At 62.8% G+C, this 8454-nt stretch overlaps 1 long non-coding RNA gene across 1 annotated transcript; it reads left to right on the forward strand.

Annotated features, from left to right (window-relative positions):
• Positions 1–339: 339 nt before the first annotated feature.
• On the forward strand, positions 340–1741 carry LOC141571379 (uncharacterized). Its single transcript, XR_012496131.2, has 2 exons — positions 340–818; positions 1086–1741. It is a non-coding gene; the product is annotated as an uncharacterized LOC141571379 (long non-coding RNA).
• Positions 1742–8454: the final 6713 nt, after the last annotated feature.

Here is an 8454-nt window from a genome sequence, read left to right on the forward strand (position 1 = left end):
TAAGGAAATGTCCAGAATAGACAAATCCAGAGACAGAAAGTAGCTTAGCGGCTCCTTAAGGCGGGGGCCTGAGGGTGGGGGGAGACAGCCAAAGGGCAGCGAATGTCTCCTGGAGGGGACGGAAAGGTTCTAAAACTGACTGACTGGCAGTGGTTGCCCATATCTGGAAACACACTGAAAAGCGATGGGTTGTACACTTTAGATGGGAAAATCGTATGGCATGAGAATTATCTCAATAACGCTGTTATGACAAAAAAAGAAAAAAGAGAGAGAGAGAGAGAGAGAGAGAGCCGTGCCCAGGGTCCCCAGCCAGGCAGGGGCTGAGCAGGGAGCCAGCTGAGGCTCCTCCCACAGGGAGCAGAAGGCTGTCCCTTCCCTCACCGGCTGTCCCCTGCAGCGGGCCAGGGCAGGGTGGCCGCGGGGGGCCAAATGGGCTTGGGAGGGGGCTGGCCCAGGGCCTAGCTCCAGGTCACTGTGGGTCTCTCTATGTTTGTTCAGGAGGCCAGGCCTGCTCCCGACCTGGCCAGGGGCCTGCTCCCCTCTGGCCCCTCCCACAGCCTCTGTAGAAGGATGTTTTTCCAGGGACCTGCTGGGCAAATGGCATTTGGACTCTGGCCTGGAAGCTTCATGGGGACGGACCCCACATCCCACCCCCTGTTTAAGAGCGGCCTGTTTCCTCTGGACACCCAGACCTGGCCAGAGCCCAGCTCGACCTCTTCTGAGCCCCTCTGAGCAGCGGAATCGCAGGGGCGCCAGCTTCATGGTCCGTCCTGCGCGTCGGCGAAGCCCACGTGAAAGACCTAACTCCCACCCTGAGTGTGAGTGTTTTTGTCATTAAGAGGGCCTGGGGGGGGGGCTCAGGCAGGACCTGGGGACCACATTTGGGGCCCAAACCCAGGCCCAAGAAGGGCCAGTGCGCTGGGCTGGGGAGGTCCAGGCCAGCTTGGCCTCAGCATGGTCGCTCGGGGACTCCAGCTCAGTGGCCCAGAGGCGGGAGGGGTCCCAGCGAGGTACCTCATACCTCCCTTGTCCCCACTTCTCCTCCCCCAGACCCCGGCCTCTAATCACAACCATACTTCCCGCAGCTGGTCCCCACACGCCAACTCTGCACCATCCGGATCTGGTGGGGGTGGGGGGAAAGCTTTCCCAGAAACGGGTCTGTGAGTCACCAGCCAGCCCAGGAAGTGGCGCCTCCTGTCCAGCCCCGCCAGCTGACCACTGGGCCTCAGTGTGGACCACAGAGCGAGAGGCCATTCATGCATGACCCAGAGCTGACTGAGCGCCTATGGAGCCGGTCCTCACAGATTGCCCAGAGAGGTGGGCGAGACGCCTGGTCAGCAGCCAACACCACGACCCCTCGTTGGACTTGGGGAGTGCCCAGCACTCAGGGAGGAGGGGGCTTCGGTGGGCCTAGGACGAAACAACGGAGGAAGAACTCCTCAGAAGGGACCGTGTACGGGAGCCCTGAGGTCACTGCTGCAGCCACAGCTCAGTGGGAGGGGCCAGGGTCAGAGGTCTCGGAGGCCACAGCACCAAGAACAGGGTCTTCCCACGTGCTGTCAAGGGTATTTCCTAAGAAGTCAAGACGAGGCCAGGGAAGAGAAGCTGTGGTCCCCTAATCAACCCAGCCGGCCCCGACTACAACTTTGGACATGCGTGCCGAAGGGACCAGAGAGGGGAAGAGGTGGCCCAAGGCCACACAGCAATGTAGAGGCAGGCTCCATAAATTGAAATCCTCTTCCATGAGTTTCCAGACCCTTCTCCCACCCGCGTGCTGGAAACTTCCAGGGAGCAGAAAATGGCAAACGCGGGTCCTCTCAGGAGGGACAAGCAGGAAAACCCAGGTCCTAAGAATGCACCCAGGTCCTGAATAAATGAAGCTTCTCAGCCTGCAGGGGCCTGGCCCAGGCATGGACCAGCGCCCTGAGCGTGCCGGTGACACTGGGCCTGCAGATCCTGTAATGGGGTCGGGGCCTGCGGCTCTGGCTGGGCCTGGCAGGCTTCGACCTGAGTGGGGCGGTGCCCCACCCTGGGACCAGCTCCCTCGCCTCTGCCAGCAGCTTTCCAGGCTGAAATGCAAGGGCACAGGGCAGGGTGGGGGCCTCCCCTGAGCCTGGCTCTTTCTGTTCTGCCTTCACTCTGCGATCTGGGCCAGGGCCTGGGAGGCAATGCTCAGAGTCAGCCCCTGGGGGCTGCAGGACTTTGGAGAAGTTGCCTAACTTCTTTAAGCCAAGATGTCCTTGTGTAGGATGCGGTCTTTGCCCTGTAGCAGTGCTCTGAGGAAGAGCAGGGCTTAGGCAGTGCCTGCCAGGGTGGGAGCCTGTCACCCACCACCACCTCACAGCCTGGCACACAGTAGGTGCTCAGAGCTGGAGGGACATCAGAGGCGCCCAGAACAAAGCTTTCCTTGGACCAGTGGGGATGGAGAACAGCAAAGGACGGGCACTGAGGTGCCTGCCAGCTGCCCCCAAGACTCCGTGTTTGGCAGAAACCCCTTGGTCCCCCCCACCTACTCAGATCCCCCTGCCCACCCCCCTCCTCCAAGGATCTGTCCTGCCCCTGCTCAGCCCCGAGGGACCCTCACCATCATGGCCCCACTCCCTCTTGGAAAGGAGCCTGGAGTCACAGTTCAGCTCCAACCTGGGGACAGCTCCAGCTCCTTGTGAGGAAGGGCTATCCCCACGGTGTGTTCAGACCATGGTGGGGACTTCCTGCCCTGAGAAGAGGGGCTGCTTAAAGCACCTGCGTCTGGGCAGCAGCTCAGCCAGGGCTACCCCGGGAGCGCCATTTGGGGGTGCTGGCTTCGCAGTCCTGCCCCCAGTGAGGGCAGACAGACAGAAGTCATGCCTGGCTCTGTGTCGTCACACCCGAGTGAGGGCTGTGTGGAGCTGGGCAGCCTAGTCACCAGGCCAGGAAAGGAAGGTCACAGTGCTTCCTTTCTCCCTCCATGACCCTGGCCCCGTTGGCAGGCAAGGGGAGCCTCTGAGCCCCTCACAACTGCCCACAGCCTGGGAAGGCAAAGTGCAAACCTCTCAGTGTGCTCAAGGGGAAACTGAGGCATGTCAGGTGACACCATGGACACCCACATCAGACTGACCCTTACTGGCCTCACCAACCCAGGCACAGCCGTGTCCTGGGTCCTGGCTGAGGGGTGGGGGCTTGTGCATGTCTTCCTGCTGCCCCTGAGCACCCCCACCCCTCAGCTGCTTTCTGGAGCCCCAGCCTGGGGGTGTGGGGGGCCCAGGAGCCCCTCCATCTGCTCAGCCCCCCAGGGCCAAGGGCAGGAATTTCTGCATCATGTATCTGTTCACATGTGTCCGCCCCCGGCTCTCCCGCCAGAGGGGATGTTGAAGGGGGAGGATGTTGGGGGAGCTTTGCTTTCTCAGTTCCCAAAAACACTGCCTCCCCAAGAAGGCTGAGTTCTCCCAGACTGCAGCTGACAGCAAATTCCAGAGCCTTCTCCAGTGGCCCCTCCTTCTCTCCCCTCCCCCAGCCCCCATGGCCCCGGGCCGGCCCCCCTCAGCTGAGTTATCCTTCCCTGATGGAGGTGATTTCCTCTGCTCAGGCCTGCTCCCATGTTCGCCTCCAGACAGACGACCGGCCCAGGTCACGGGCCAGCTCTGGCACTTCCAGCTGTCCAAACATGCTGCGCCTGCAGGGTGACCTGTCGGGCGAGACTTGACTGGGCTGTTGGGGAGTGGTCAGGTGTGGGATTAGGCGCTGGGGGTTCAGGGCCCCTCCTTCCTGCAGTGGCATGGACTCCATCCTGCCTGGACCCCTGGCCAGCCCCATCATGTCAGGGATTGTCACCATCGTTGGACCTTAAGAGGTGGCCAGAGAGGGTGGCATGGAGAGACCATCAGGCTGCCAGGGTTGGGGGGGGCTGAGCAACATCAGGGGGCCATGGGCCACCACAGGGGTGTGGAGGAGTGGCGATGATACAAAGTTTGGGGCCCCAGGGCTTGTCCCTAGGGTCCGATAGGCTCTAGGGGTCTGTGCCCAGGTAGGCCCAGGGGACACAAATGCCTCAGTGGGAGGCTGGAAGTGATGGTGCGTGTGGCCCTGAGCTCAGAATAGCACCCAGAACAGACCCCTCAGCCATGGCTGTGGGCCTGCGGGTCTTCTGGAATGGATCCCTCGTCCAGGACAGCGCTGGTGCAGAAGGAAGTGAAAGTGTCGCGAGCAGGTACCAAGACCAGAGAGGGGAGGTCTTGTCCAGGAGGGGTAGAATTTAGGCAGGGGGGGATGAGCCAAAGGTGCCAGGACAGGGTGTCCATGGGCCAAAGGCCAGGGAGGGGACAAGACACTTGGTTTGTGGGCTGGAGGACAAGCCCAGGGTTCTGGGGTGGGGTCACTGGAAGAGGCAGACGCAGGGCAGCTGGGCAGGCCAAGTTCCCAGGCCACCCAGACGGGCCCTGCTGCGTGCCCACGTGCCCGCGTGCCTGCCGTGTAGCACCCTGTGTTCATCAAGGAGCCATCTGTCAAGGAGCTTTTCGGGGAGGCGGGTCCTGGTTGGAGCCATAAGGCTTTGGGGTGGTGGGTGGGGAGAGGGCACCGGAGGCGGCTGCCTCTCTAGTCCTGAGAGCCTTGCCTGCGAGTTGGGACGTGGAGGCACCTGGAGCGGCTGCAAAGTAAAGGGGACAGTGCATGAGAAGAGGTGCCCTTGGTGGCAGCGGCTGCAGGGGGTTGCCAGGTTTGGGGAGTGCAGGTGGCTCCCGAGAACTATCATCTGAGCCTGGCCCCCAGCAGTCAGCTGCTCCCCAGGCCCCCTGGATGGGGAGGGTGAGCAGGAGCGTCCCACAGGCCTCCCAGACAGGTGCACAGAGAGACAAGCCAGGGCTAGGTGCGCTACCTGTGTTTCAGGGCAATAAACGCCCCACCAGCCGAAACCAGGAGGAAGGAGGTGAGAGAGCGAGGAGATGGAGGCCCGGGCCTGCTCAGCCCCGAAGCTACACTATAATGGGGGCCCCGCCCGCTCCCACGGGCAGCAGGGCAGAAGCTGCAGGGCCAACCTGCTAGACTCCCAGCTTGGGTGGGGCCCGTGGGCAGGTGGCGAGCGTGGGACTGGCGATGGCTGGCTAGTGACCATGGGGAGGCGTGTGGGAGAGGGGGTGCTCTGAAGGGGCATTCAGTCTTCTAAAGGAAAAGATGATGTGAGCTTAGATTTATTGTCAGGCAAGATGTGTCGTCCAGGTTGGCTCTGGTTCTGTGAGAACCATGGGGGTGGGGGAGGGGCTGGGTGGCAGCCAGCCGACAGTGGGGATCCCGGTTTGCCCCTGCTTTTCCCTTTCTTCCCTCCTCCACAGCTGCCAGCTTGTCTACACTGAGCCGGTGCAGACTGGCTGCTCTGTAAATGAGGGGTCCATTGGGGGACGGCAGGCAGACCCCGACTTGGTGCTGCTCATCCTCTCCGTAGCACGTCCTCACCAGGAGCCCCTCAAGGGCTCAGAGCCTCAAGTGGGTGTGGGGACCAGAGGCCTGGCTCCTGGGCCAGAGCCCTCCCCTGGCCCCCTGGCCTCTCCCCACGGCCTGTGAGCATCCTGGGTGGAGACAGACCTGTGTCATCTCTGATGTCATCGCCTGCGTCCTTACCCTCAAGGGAAGCCATCACCCCTTCTACAGGTGAAGAAGCTGAGATGATCAGCAAACATTTAGGGAATGCCTCATGTATGCCGAGGGGAAGGACTGGACAAACGCACTGTCCCCAAGCCACCCAGAAGGGGCCCCTGCTGGGCAGGGGCGGCTGTGAGCAGCAGTGGGACAGGACTGCCCATTACCTAGGGAGGCTGAGACCCCTTCCAGGTAGAGCAGTCGAGGAGGACTTCCGGGAGCAGGAAGAGGCATTTGGGGGGCTCTTGGAGGTTAGGTGCCTCTCTGGACCTTAGTTTTCTCGCCTGTGATGGGTGCCAGAGTCATCGTGTCCCACTGCTCACTGGTGGCCCCGCAGCCTGGAGGCTGAGCCCCGGGCTGACCGAAGCCAGCTCTTGCTGTGGGTCACACCCCAGCCCATTTCACAGAGTCAGCAAGGCAGCTTTGGGGCCTTGCCAAGGGCTGAGATGGAGCAGTTAGAGGTCTGCACCCTGCCCCGGGCCGGCGAGGAGAGCCAGGTCTCCGTTCACCCTCTGCCGAGGCGTCCACAGAGTAAAGAGGAAGCCGGGCTGGGAACTTGGTGATGCAACTCGGTGCTTTGTGTTGACAATGTCATGAGCTTGTGCAATGAACACGGGGTCCGGAAAACTGACTGCCTGTGGCCACACGCAACGGGCAGGCCAAGGGGTCACCCAAAAGGCAGCCCGCTAGCTGAGGTGGCCTGGGCCAGTCCCAACTGCAGGCCACCCCGCGCCAGCTGGGGCCTGAGCTGGCAATGGGATCCCAGCCCCCTCAGACAGCTGTGCCACTGAAGCCCATATCTGCCCTGCCCTGCTTCAGTGTCACCTGCCCTGAGGGCTCCAAGGGGCTAGGACACCCTCCCCACCGATGCCCATGTCCCACTGTCCTCCCTCCAACAGGGACCTGGTCATGTTGCCTTCGTGCCCTCGACCCCCAACCCTTTTCACCTTATACAGAGCAGGAGGCCTGGCCCTGGGTAGAGCCAGCCCGGTCTTAGAGCCCCCCTGGGGTCGAGTTCTTTCTAACCCACACTTTGCCCAAGTGCACCCCTGTGCATGGGAGGTAAGGGGCCCACCCCAAGCGTCAAGGGAGGCCCTGAGATGAGGCTAGAGCCACACACCAGCCATTGGCCAATGCCTTCGGCCCAGGTGGGCCCTCAAGGAGTTTCTGCCAACAGGCCTGGGAGGAGCCAGGCAAAGCTTGGTGGACAGAGCTTGGGAGGAGCCAAGAGGTCATCGTTTGCCAAGGGGGGCGTGTCAGCACAGCGCCTGCTGGCCTGGAGTCTGGCAGCCCCCAAAGCAGATGAGCCCAGTGAAGGAAGCAGCCCTGCTCTGCCCGATGTGCCAGAGGAGGCTGGGATGTGCTGGGTACAGGGGCGGCGTTAAGACACACCTCCCTCAGCTCCCGACTGGCAGGACCCCTCCCCCATCTTCACCTCTGCACAGTGGGGAGAAGGGAAGCAGGAGTGAAGATGTCCCCTGTGCCCCCCTGGAAGAGGACCTCCCTGGAATGTGGAGGGGAGGGGACGACAGACCCACTCCCTCAAGACACCTGGGCCCAGGCCATGTTGGCCCTGGGGTTAGGAGGTGCTGGTTGGGTCCTGGTTATCTTGGCTCCCCTGACAGGGCGCTGGATACAGAGCCCAGAGCCCCCAGCCAGGCGGGTTATCAGGGGCCCCTGTGAGCGTGACCTCACCAGGCCCAGGCTGGGCATAGGGGCGGGGGTGCTCCAGGCGTTCCCAGCCCGCCCAGTGCCCGCTATCTGGGGTGGCCTCGCCTGGCCTGAGATAATTGCCCAGAAAAGAGATAGATGCTGGGAACAGTGCTGCAGGGTCGGCTCCCAGCCCCTGGAGGGAGCCTCGGCCAGGCAGCGGGGAAGGGCTGTGGGCGCCTGGAAGCAAGGCCGGGGGCTTCACTGATGTCTCCCCAGAGCCAGCGTTGTTTGAACCTCTTATTGAAAAAAACGAGAGCACTGAGGCCCAGAGAGGGGAGGTGAATAGGTTAGGGACACAGGCTTGGCTTTCTGGCCTCCTGCCCACACTGCCCTCCTCCCAGGACCCTCACACAGGCCTTTGCCATGCCAGATGCACCCTCCGTAGGCAGGGCCGGGTGCTCTCCACTTGGGAGGGGGCTGCAGGACGAAGGGGGGCGTGCCCACTCCCATGGGCTCCATCACCACACAGGGCTCCCAGGGCTGCACAGCTCTGCCTGGGACCCGCTGCCTCGAGCCCATGCCCACAGCGGTGCCTCTTCTGTGCCAGGCCCAGCACGTGACTTGTGGATCCAGGAGGGGAAGGAGATAGACACCTGTTCCATGCCCACCCGGGGGTCAGGGACCTAGCGTGGGCCTCAGAGTAGAGGGGTGGGCCTGCCTCTCCACTGGGGTGGCCTGGGGGAATGGGGGCTTTCTGGGGTCCCACACGAAGGACCTTCCAGGGCCCCCTGGCCAGACCCACCCAGGGCCCGAGGCCAGGCTCCCTGCCCACTCTTGCGACACCGGCACCGCTGAGTGCTGTGGCGGAAACCCGAGTCGCAGACTCAGGCCCCGACGTGCCCCTGCCGCCCCGATTCACACAGCTCTTCTCCCGTGGGGGCGAAGCCAGGGACGAGACCCCATGGCTCGGTGCCCTTGGGTTCTCGGGAGGCTGGGCGGCTGTACTGAGCGGTCCCAAAGAGGCCTCGTCCCACCAGCTGGGCAGGGGCTGGGCCTGAGCCAGCCCCCGACCCTGCGGGCAGCCTAGGCAGGTCCACCCGTCCCCACACCTCAGTTTTCTCACATGGGAACAGGACGTTTGCCCAAGACCCTCATCAGCCTGTCCACCTCTGGGAGAATCTGTGCCACTGC

This window comes from Rhinolophus sinicus, chromosome 16, assembly GCF_057876585.1.
Source record: "Rhinolophus sinicus isolate RSI-liver-muscle chromosome 16, RSI-T2T, whole genome shotgun sequence".
Lineage (NCBI taxonomy): Eukaryota > Metazoa > Chordata > Mammalia > Chiroptera > Rhinolophidae > Rhinolophus > Rhinolophus sinicus.